Raw genomic sequence first — 12,674 nt, 5'->3', positions numbered from 1 at the left:
GGTAAAAGTGGTAATAACTCCAAATAAAGCATATAAGAGCAAACTCGATAAGTAAAGAATGTGACATATAACGACAACTTCAAATAAAGCATGTGATAGTAGACATGACGAATAATAGGTATAACATGTGCTAACAATTCCAAATAAGTACATAAAAGATGCCTAAGGGTCTAAACCGATATATTTTTGCATATAAGCTGAGAACGTACTCGTTACCTCGCGTACACGACTTTCACATGACACAAATAGCACAAACGACTCAAATCCTAAGGGGTAGTTCCCCCACACAAAGTTAGGCAAGATACTTACCTCAAATAAGCTAGACCGATACTCTAAAATGACCTTCTCGTGTGAAACAACCTCCGAACGGCTCAAATCTAGCCAAAATAACTTCATAACATAAATAAAACTAATAGAAAACGATTTCAGATAAAGCTTCGATCTTTAATTAAAACTTAAAAGTCAACCCAAAAAGTTAACCCCGGGCCCACACCTCGAAACCCGATAAAATTCATAAAATCCGAATACTTATTCCGATACGAGTCCAACTATATCAAATTTATCCAATTCCGACATCATTTAACATGTTTTTGAAAGTTTTCACCAAATTCCCATTTTTTTCCAACTCAAACCACTAATTTAATGATAAAAATAAATATGAAATCATGAAATAAAATCAAATTCAGGTAAAGAACACTTACCCCAATCCAACACGTGAAGAACCCCTTAAAAATCGCTCAAATCCGAGGTCTACAACTCCAAATATGATAAAAATGGCCAAACCCTCGAAATAGAGTTCTTTATATTTCTTCCCAGGTAACATGCATCGCGATCGCGGAAATTCGTATGCGATCGCGAAGAAGAAAATATCAGCTGCCAAAAATGTGTTACGTGAACGCGAAAAGGGAGAAGCGAACGTGAAGAAGAAATAATGTTGCCCCACGAAAAGCACTACGCGAACGCGGAAGAAGGAACGCGAACGCGATTAAGGAAAACTCACAACTACGCGATCGCGAATCACTCATTGCGAACGCGAAGAAGGAAAGTGGTCGACCACAAGAACGTGCTACGCGAATGTGGCTTGAACCTCGCGATCGCGTATACAGGAGCACCGGATATCATATCAGCAATCCAAAACATGAGAAAATGGCCCGTAACCCATCCGAAACACACCCGAGGCCCCCGGGATCCCATCAAAACATACCAACAAGTTCCATAACATAAGCGGACATGTTCGAGGCCTCAAATCACATCAAACAACATCAAAATTATGAATCACACCTCGAAACAAATTAATGAACTTATGAACTTGCAACTTCTACAACTCGCGCCGAATCATATCAAATCAACCCGGAATGACGTCAAATTTTGCATGCAAGTTTCAAATGACATAATGAAGCTATACCAACTCCCGGAATCGAAATCCGAATCCGATATCAACAAAGTCAACTCCCGGTCAAATCTCTCAACCTTCCAAACCTTCAACTTCCTAATTTTTGCCGAATGCATCAAATTAACCTACGGACCTCCAAATTCAAATCCGGACACACACCTAACTCTAAAATCACCATACGAAGCTATTGGAATTATCAAAACACCAGTCCGGAGTCGTCTACATAAAAGTCAAACTGTAGTCAACTCTTACCACTTAAGCTTCTAAAGCAAGAATCCTTCTTCCATATCAATTCATCCGAAATTCGAACTCGACTACACGCGCATGTCATAATACATAATACGAAGTTGCTCGAGACCTTAAGTCATTGAATGAGATGCAAATTCTCAAAACTACCGGTCGGTTCGTTACAATAACTGAAAGCCGTATATGAGGAGGAGTAAAGAATGTTGCTTTTTTCTGCTTTAATGAGAATAAATGGTACTTAATGAGCATAAGCTGTATCATTCTTGAGCACATAAAATGGCTATTGTTTGTTGGCTGGAGCCAAATCTCTGACCTTCTTCATCTTTAACAACTCCAAATCCTTTTATAAATAAACTGTATTTAATTACATGTAGATGAGTCTCCTTATTTGACCTTCCAAGTTGTTCCACGTCTTTAACTGTGTGATGAGACTGATAAATTCAGAACAGCATGAAGTATTTGCTTCTCACTAACAGTCACCTTTTCAGTGAAATATCCAATTGAAATGTCCCTCTCTATCAGATTATAATTTGCAGAATTAAACGAGTTGGCTGACTCTTAAGCTTACATCAGCTTTTTTCTCTTTCATTATTCTCTCATTTTGTTTTTGCTATGCTTTATTTTGGCAAAAGACTTTTGTACACGATATGGTGAGATCGTAAATTTTCTCCATACCAGCAAGAGAATGACTATTATAGCAAATATAAGAGCAGATGCATACTAAAACTGAAACTCGAGCTGAAAACTAATAAGTTAATACAGCAATATATTTGCATTCCAAGTGACAGCCAAGATTACAAGGACCAATTAGATAAATACTGCTATTCCGTACTTTTATTTCATGTAAATAGTAGAACACCTAGTATAGGACTGGCGCAGACAGAGAGTACTAAAATTAGAACAAAGCAGATAGAATTCATCTCTTTTCATTCAAGAGCGCACTGAACATGAAAAGAGAGATATTAATGTTGATAGGTTCATATGAAATATAGTCTCAGGTTTCACTCCCTAATCAATATAGGAAGTGTAATTCTTTATTTCTTTTAACATCTGGGGTATGGAACCCCACAAGTGCGAGCAACTTTCTTGGCAGCAGGAGAGTTGACATACTTCTTTAGATTTGGGTTCTTGAGATATTGGCAGAGGCATGGCTTTTGTTGCTTGATCTTGCTGCAGCAGAGTTTAGATGGTGGTGTTGATGATCTGATAGCACCTAGGCAAGGACTCAACTGAACTGGACTGCATGTGGCAGCAAATGAGATGTGTGCTTCAGAAAGAAGCAGCACTAGGACTGTGACAAGTACAAGTTTTGATGTTCTCTCCATTGTCAGTTGTTGTTCACTGAATAGAGAAGGAGTTGAAGGAATGAATTTGGGATGAGCTGCAGTTGGCTTAGCATTGGCTCAATTTATAGAAAAGGCATTGGTAAAATATTATAGAGTATTTAATAAAAGAGTTTGGTTAAAGTAGTAGCGCATGATGTTTAATTACCTCAAACTATCATTGCCAAGATTATGGTGTGCCACCAATAACCAAAGTCACTAGTTCATCTCAGTATGGAGCAACACACGCGTCCAACCCCGGCACATTGTCCAAAAATTCTCCTGCTTATTACCTACTTCTAACTCTGCAGTTACTTTTTTCGGTCTATTTTAATTAATTTGTTTTGACTGTTTTCACACATAATAAGTAATTCATCTTTTAGTATTAATTAATAATGAAATTGAACATATTAACATTAATTGATTTATTGGAAATACAACAAATACTTCTAGACTCTTTACTCCAAGGGCAATTTTAAAAAAAAAAAGTTAATTCCTTTTTGATATCTGGAAAAATCAAATATTGTGGAGCACAAAAAAAAACCAAAAAATTAATTAAAATAGACCAAAGAGAATAATATTTTTACATCATCAAGTTAAATTACCTGTAATGATATGTGCTGTTTATAATTATTGTATGATCTCATCTTCCGGAAAATATAGTAGATAGCCTTATATTACTATAAGTTAAATAACATTTGAAGTATTAAAAAAGTTTTACATTTTCCGTGTATATAAACTTTAATTGTATCAATATATGTTGCTTCAAAAAGTAGTAATCTGACGTATTGCTATAATGCTATGGTACTCTTTGTATGAGGTAAATGCACTTTGTTTATATGGAATGCTCTCGCAGAAGAAATTACGCAGCATTTTAAAGTTCTCATTTTTGTATAATGTGAACAAGTGTGAAGTCCTATGAATTCAGGTTTACTAGTGGGCTGAACCACTATAGATGATGAAATACCCGAATTATAGTCATTATATTGACACGTTTGCACCATAAATTGGTTATGAGTTAGAATGAAGTGTATGGAAGTTACCCCAAAAATAAAGTGTATGGAGATAGTCTTTACTCCTTCAAGGAAAGAAGCAGCTCCTGCTTGATAATACTATCTCTCAAAATAATTGTGCAAATTGTTTCTCCAATCTGTGTGAATAAAATGACAACAGTTGAATCAAAGGATAGAGAATATTTGGGAGCTTACTCAAAAACTCTGCAATTTAACCTACCAAAGCCAACTTCTTGAATTTACAAGAAGAAAATTAAAAAAGAGAGAGATATACTAAATGTACTAAAAGAATCACTTCTTCGTATCAAAGTCGTGATTTGAAACTTATAATTCGAAAATTTAATCCCTTTGACTTATTGAGTTCTAAATTAATATTTTATATACATTAAATAATTTCTAAGATAAATACAGTATTTAAACCAAAACTACTAGCTACACCTGTTTCTTTAATTTTATAGCATTAGTAGAAGTGCATAAATAAAGAATACATAGAGGCGGAAGCATGCGCCATGGGTAACCTGCTTTCGGTGATTATAATTGCCATTAGTAGTACTTTCTTGCATCATTGTCCCCAATGTGCTATCATCATTAATTTCACAAGACTCTAGTTGTTAACAAATCAAAACAATAATGGTAATCTTTTCCTTCAAAAATCGAGTAACTCAATTTTATGTATAACGTTTCCACTCCTAGTCAAACAACGGTAAAATTATTTACGTATGAGGTTAAGAATTCGAATTGTGAAAACAGTCATTAATACTTATATTAATATAATGTCTACATTACACCTCTTGGGACCTGATCCTTTCCCGAATCCTGCATGATGCACTCTGACATGTCAGGATAGAGAACTAATGATTGAAATCATAGATTCTTCTTCTCAAGTGTGATTTTACCAACACTAATATTTGAGTGCCCTCTTAAGTCTTAGCAATGAGTCATAGTGAGTATGATACATCAGTTTATTTAGTATGAGTCTCCATCTGTCCAGATTTTTTTGATTTAAACACACTCGTTTTTCAATTTTTAGTGACTATTCCATGCTTTCGTGCTTCAAACTCATCGAGACAAGTGTAAACAACAGTTTCTTGGTGGTGGCACAATGATAAGGGCATTTGCCAAAGAATTATAAACCTAACTTTTGTTACTTACCAACCCACTATTTAGTGGTAGGCCATCAAATACTAAGTCGAAACCAAGAGATTTTTTCAAGTAGAAAAAGTGTAATTTGTTATAAGAAAAATCAAATTATGGTTGATGTCTACTCTTTCTCCATGATCTTCTCAAATGCTTAATGACATATTCAATGACATATTTTTCTTCACTTTTCATGCCTATATAAAGGCCTTGTAATAGATAGGAAAATACACACAATTGAAGAAGAAAATCTCTTTCTTCTCTCTATCTCCATTTCTTGTTCATATTTTACTAAATTGCTTTTATTTCATAACATGTCTTATTCATGTTTTACTAAGTTGCTTTTATTTTATAACATGTTATCAGCACGAATTGCTCATTTCATGATCTTCTACGTCAAGACTATGTAAATTATAAGCAGACAATGAGATCAAGTACAATGAAAAATGTCTTGGATGATAATACAGAGATAAGTTTTACATCCATCTAAACTCATTCATACTTTCATATCTTTGCATTAACTTTATGTGCAATGTTTAGTAAAAATATTTTTTTCAATTGTATCCAGTAAAATAAAGAACTGGAAAGGTATGTCTTTATTTGCTACATCTCTTATAGGACAAAGATAATATTCCAGCGTATATATATGTTCTGACCTTTTACATACTATGATAGATAATTATTAAGGTAATTTAGTACTAATATTTTTACCATAACATGATGTATTTCATTGAAAGCAAAATTGGCACATATCCTAACTAGCATTTTTGTTGCAGAGGAACTGTTTCAAGATTGAAATAGTTATATATGTCTTCTTGAAAGTTAATTTACTTATGCCTATAATTATGAAGTAATAATATTTTAAAGGCTCGAGTGCGAGTCCTAGTGAATTTTTGCCTATTATGCCAAAAATTGAGGGTAAGACAATGGGTTCAAGTCCCAACGCACTATGTTGATGAAAAGACGTTGGATTCAAGTTCCAACGCATTATGGCCTAGCATGCCTTTATATGGGTAAGGCATTGGGTTTGAGTCCTAATGCACCATATTGATAATAATAATAACTAAAGAAAAAATAATATAATTTTCATGAAAAAGCATGAAGCTTGTCCCACTTGATTTGCTCCATTCTTGAATGAATATGATAGCAGTGCATGATAAGTCTAAATAAAGACAAGTGGTTGACCAATGAATGTGGGCGTGCGAAAGGCCAAAATAATAATAGTTATCACTATGGTAATTATAAAAAGGGAGAAATTCTTTGAAGAGAATGTGACTTGTGATAAACATTGAGATTGCATACTCATTCCTGAAAGTGAATGTGAAAATATATATATGATAAAGATTATGCATAATAATGTACTTGTGCATAGTTGGATAAATACTACAACTCACCTCTAAGGGAGGTTTGAGACAAAGAAAGATAATGAATATTATTGTATAGTTACATGAACATATCATTGGTCGCATGCATGTGATACGCCAAAAATATTTTGTCATGCCTTATAAAAGTTATTAAAAGCAAAAAATTATTTTGCTTGTGATGATTTTGAACATGACAATTATTATGATATGATTCTCTTTGTGAAGGAGACATTCATTATATGGATGATGTGACAAAAGATCTTGTAGTACAAAAGCAGTTAAGAGCTCTGAAAGAACTAATTTGTTACTACCCGGATGAATGAAATTGTTCATGACATTAATATTATAGTAAATCTCAAAAGAAATATTTTGATTTACAAATATATTAGTCAAAGTGGTTGGCATATTGAGACTATAAATGAAAAGAAGATTGAATATCTTTATATTACTATAATCATACCGAGTAAATATAAAAGGTTACCTGACTTTTCTTCTATTTGTACTATACAAGTATAAGCATGATGATGCAATCACAAGCCACAAGTAAACTAGAGGTTTGCTGAAATAAATATTAGTTGGCATGACCATTGACCATCTCAGTTCAATTATGATGCGAAAAAATTAATTGAGAATTACATTGGCATATATTGAAGAAATATAAGATTCTTCAAGAATTCTCTTGTGCTGCTTATTCTCATGATATACCAGTTAAGGTTGGGATTGAATCCCTTGATTTCTGGAACGAATAAAAGGTGATAAATATATGAGCCCAGTCACCTTCCATGTGGACCGTTTACTATTATATGATTTTAATAGATGCATCTATTCTATGGTCACATGTGCATTTGTTATCAACTTGTAGTTTGGCTTTTGCAAGATTGATTGCTCAAATTATTAGAGCACAGTTCCAGAATATAAATTATGATGATTTACCTTGATAATACTGATTTAAATTCAAGTTGGTTTAGCAGAAATTGTATGCCTCCAATTATATCTAAACCATTAGTTATGAGAACAAAATTATCAAAATAAAATTTGGTATGTGATGTATTGTTTAATATACAACAGCACTTGTACGCATCTAGCCAAGTTATGATAAGTTCTCCCTATCACAATCGGTTCAGGGTCAGGAACCAAATAATTTCCATCTAGAAATATGAATGTGCTATATGATTTAATTATTCCACCACAATACACAAAGATGGATCCCCAAATAAGGCTAGGGATATGTGTTGGTGATCCCAACAATAGGGGAAGAAAATGGACAGCTAAAAAAGTAATGCATGTAATGAATTATTATGAGTACATCGAGATCCTCGTACGAGAAAATATGAACTTGAAGTTCAAGTGATAGTTCATTTGCAAAATATTGCCAGGCGTATTTGCTGACCCAAAACTAAATGTCATATTCAGCTGCTAATGCTCCAAATAAAATAAAGTTCATAATGAATAGAGTCCATGGCATGCATAAAGCATAATAGACTAATCGGTTCCAAAGATAAAACTCTTTGAAGAAGGAGAAGAACAAATGTTCAGGATGGTCATAATAAGGAGGCAAGTGTTCTAGAAGAGTACCACGACATAACACTTCATAAGACCTCATGGGAGAGGCTCAAGTACCTGAAAATAATAAGATAAAGAGATCTCAATAAGTTATGTCTTTATTTGGTAATAGTAGAACCGATATAAAAGATCATCGACGATATTGTTAATATAATGTAGCGTTCAATATTATTAATAGTGACGAGGATCTTGAGCTCAAATCTGTCATGAAATTTGGACAGATAAATGATTGGCCAAATAAAAAATACGCAATGAAAATTGATTTCACATGAAAAATATGAAGTTGGACGGATAGTCCCAACACCTGAAAGTATAAAGTCAGTGGCGGTATAAATGTGTTCTTGTGCGAAAAAAAAGGTCAAGTCGATAGACATAAAGACGACTTGTGTTACAAGAAGATTTGTAAATATCCTCGCATTGATTATATAGAGACATGTTCTCCTGTGGTGGATGTCGCCATTTCAGGTTTTAATCTGGCAATACAAGAAAAACGTGATATGCGTATAATGAAAATCATTGAAGGATTTAAATTGTTCTGAAACATATTAAGGTTTCCAAGAAATTTATTAAATAAAGCTTCAAAAATCCTTATACGGATTGAAACAATCAGGGCGCATGTGGTATAATCGCCTGAGTGAGTACCTGTTGAAAGAAGGGTACAAGAATGATTCAATTTGTCCTTATGTCTTTATAAAAAGATCTGGATCTAAATTTGTTATAATCACCGTGTATGTTGATGATTTAAATATCATTGGAACTCCTAGGGAGCTTTCTAAAGCAGTAGAGCTTCCTAAAGTAGTAGACTATTTAAAGAAAGAATTTGAAATGAAAGATCTTGGAAAGACAAAATTTTATCTTGGTCTACAAATTGAGTATATGAAAGATGAAATTTTTGTCCATCAATCAGCATACACTAAAATGATTTTAAAGCGATTTTATATGGATAAAGCACATCCATTCTGACCTCATGAAAATAATGAAGAGCTTCTTGGTCCCGACATACCATATCTTAGTGCAATTGGTGCACTAATGTATCTTTCTAACATTACAAGGTCTGACATAACTTTTTTAGTTAATGTCTTAACAAGTTATAGCTCTGCTCCTACAAGGAGACATTGGAATGGAATCAAACACATATTATAGTATCTAAAGGGGACTACCGATATGGAATTATTTTTTGGCAATGATTGTAGTCCTGATCTTGTTGATTATGCCGATGCTGGGTATTTATATGAACCACAAAAGGTTCGATCTCAAACAGGCTATGTGTTTACATATGGAGGCACAACCATATCTTGGCGATCGACTAAGCAATCAATCATGGCTACTTCATCTAATCATGCTGAGATAATTGCTATTCATGAAGCAAGTCGAGAATGTGTATGGTTGAGGTCTATAATACACCTTATTCGAGACAAATGTGGTTTGAAGTGTGACAAACTACCCACAATTTTGTATGAAGACAATGCAGCATGCATAGCCCAGTTAAAGGGAGGATTCATAAAAGAGGATAGGACAAAACACATTTCACCAAAGTTATTTTTCACACATAATCTTCAAAAAATGGTGATATCAATGTGCAACAGATCCGTTCAAGTGATAATATGACTGATTTGTTCACCAAATCTCTACCGACGTCAACCTTCGTGAAACTAGTGTACAAGATTGGGATGCGAAGGCTCAAGAATGTGAATTGATGCTCTCATCAGGGGGAGTTAATATGCGTTGTACTCTTTTTTCCTTACAAGGTTTTGTCCCACTAGGTTTTCCTTGCAAGGTTTTTAACGAAGCAACCAAAAGGCGTATTTCTAAACATGTGTACTCTTTTTCCTTCACTAGGATTTTTTTCCCATAGGGTTTTTTCCTAATAAGGTTTTAACGAGGCACATTATCTATGGACATCCAAGGGGGAGTGTTATAAGAAAAATCAAATTATGGTGGATGTCTACTCTTCCTCCATGATCTTCTCAAATGCTTAATGACATATTCAATGACATATTTCTTGACATATTTTTCTTCACTTTTCATGCCTATATATAAAGGCCTTGTAATAAATAGGAAAATACACACAATTGAAGAAGAAAATCTCTTTCTTCTCTCTATCTCCATTTCTTGTTCATGTTTTACTAAATTGCTTTTATTTCATAACATATCTTATTCATGTTTTACTAAGTTGCTTTTATTTTATAACACACTTCATACTTTTTCCGGAGTTTAATAGTAAAGTTTAAGTTATATGTATACATTGACCGTTCTAATAATTTTACTATGTTAATGAATTTTAACTCTTAATAAGGTCATTTCAACCTGAAACTTTAAATTAGTTCCATGTCGACATCATGTATCATGCATGTAATAAGCAAATTTTTCATGCCTAAGAGGAGATTTAAACGAATTGCTTCTAGTGTTCTAATAGGATCTTCTTTTTCATTCCTTTTTTTTTTCTTTTCTGGAGAATCGGTAAACAAAACTAAACATGTAGACAGATCAACGACCCTTCAACTTGATAGGATAATGTTAGTAATTAGCACACTGTATATATGAACTGCTTAACTATGAGTTTTACGTTGGAGTTAGCCAAGGCATAGAACAACAATAACAACAAGTGCAAGAGTCCAGCATATGGATCTGACGTTTGTTGACATAAAATCATTCGTTCAATTGACTATGGCTTCCATGTGTTTTCCAAATAGCTTTTTCATATCCTTTTGGCTTTCGTATTATCTAATTTCCGAAGCTGAAATTCATTTATCTGCAGTTCTCTTATCAGCATTTGGAAAACAGGATAGAACTATCATATATGTAACTAGAAATTAAGAAATTAGAGAAAATTGTTCACAGTTAACGCAAGTTAGCCTATTTAATTTACTCTGTATTTTATAAATTATTTTTCCTTTTAATTACCAATCTTCTCTAATCACCAATTGTCCAGCTAAATTTGAAGATAGAAGCTACTCCAAAGGGGAAAGAAGAACGACGCAAGAGATGTTATCTACTAATCACTGGAAATGAGAAGGAACTTGTATATATACACATTTCAAATCTTCTCAATGTTTAATTTCTTGAATAAAACCGATCAATATAAATGTAAATGGTAGGATTACTTCAAACTGTCAAGATGGCCGAGTTGGTCTAAGGCGCCAGTTTCAGGTACTGGTCCGAAAGGTCATGGGTTCGATCGAATCCCATTCTTGACATAGTGTATTTTTTCTCCTTTTGGCTACCTTAGCTTTCTCCTTTATGAAAATCTTCTTCGAGCCGTGAAATTATGGTACGCTCTTGGGTGCGACTCTTTTTTGCGCCCTGCATGAATGCGAAATGCATATCATATCTCTTGTGCACCGGATTACTTTAAAAAAAAAAAGAGTGATTCCATCTATATCATTTCAAATCAAGCTTTATACCAAGGAATTCAGTCACTTGACTAACAAAATCAGATATGTCATTAATCATAGTTTGTTTTCTTTCATGTATTAAAAGGGAACAGAATATTTGATTACAGTACTTTAAGATCATTAATGCAACAATAATCCAAGGTGCTCAAATCAGTCTAGAGAATAAGAAACAAATTCTTTATCTCATTTATATAAACAAACAATTCTTAGTGCACCCGTGAACATACAGAAATTCAAACATATATAAAAGAAGAAACATTAATGCTTAATTACTGAGTATATCAATATTCAATTCTTGGACAGAAGCAAGTCCTTCTTCTTGGTAGGATTATGAGATTTCATATCCATGTCTGAAAACGAAGAATAATCTCCTGGCAAAACCTTTTTCTCCAATCTACAACAAGTGATCTTATTTTTGACACGTCCTGCTAATCGCTTAACAATCTTGTACGGTATCTTAACACAACAACAAATTATGGAAAATGGACAACATACACATAATAAGCACAAAGTACATGTAAACTCAGTCATGTCGTTGCGGCTGCAGGCGGTGGCCGGCGGCTGAGGAGGAGGACTAGGATTAGAAAGCTGAGGTGAAGAGAAGCAGGAGTTTAAATGTTTTCTGACCATTTTGACATTGGTTTGTATTGTTTCAACGTATTGGTAGTTGTATACGGTCAAAATAAATTTTGTCCTACCTACGTTCGATCGAGTTCGAGTGTTAAAGAGTCGGAATGATTCGGAATGAGATTTTGGGAGTTAGCTCCCAATTCGGTATTAACGAGCCTCGAGCCCGAGGGTCGCTCAAAGAGTTGGCTCGATAAATCTATTGAGCCCGTGACCGAATCGATCCGCAAGGTACTGCTTCGAGGTCGGAAATGCACGACGCCCATCTCGAAGGTCGAACTCAAGCCAAGATCGAAGGACCCGACCCAATAACGAGTTCGAGCCAGTATCGAGCCCACAGACAAGAGTCATTGCGACCGCACCAAGAGAGAGAATCTTGGTAGGAATCAAGGAAGAGGCAAGTCATCATGGGCCTTCCACTATGCTTTATTTTATTATTTTTTTTGTAATGACCCTTTTCTATAAAATGGGGAATCCTTGTAAGCTAAAGGGCGGAGACAAAAAATCACCTCTCAGATTGAAAAATATCACTTTGTGTTACTTTGCTTTATCTCATTCATTCTCATCCACACTATTTGCATTCTCATAAGCTAAGAATTTACGTATTTCTATTT

At 34.2% G+C, this 12,674-nt stretch overlaps 1 non-coding gene across 1 annotated transcript; it reads left to right on the top strand.

Moving 5' to 3' along the window:
* Nucleotides 1-11,150: 11,150 nt before the first annotated feature.
* Nucleotides 11,151-11,235, top strand: TRNAL-CAG (transfer RNA leucine (anticodon CAG)). Its single transcript has one exon. It is a non-coding gene; the product is annotated as a tRNA-Leu (tRNA).
* The last annotated feature ends 1,439 nt before the right edge of the window (nucleotides 11,236-12,674 follow it).

The sequence above is a fragment of the Nicotiana tomentosiformis genome, chromosome 6, assembly GCF_000390325.3.
Source record: "Nicotiana tomentosiformis chromosome 6, ASM39032v3, whole genome shotgun sequence".
Lineage (NCBI taxonomy): Eukaryota > Viridiplantae > Streptophyta > Magnoliopsida > Solanales > Solanaceae > Nicotiana > Nicotiana tomentosiformis.
The sequence above is the reverse complement of the archived record's forward strand: the minus strand, read 5'-3'. Positions and strand labels throughout refer to the sequence as shown.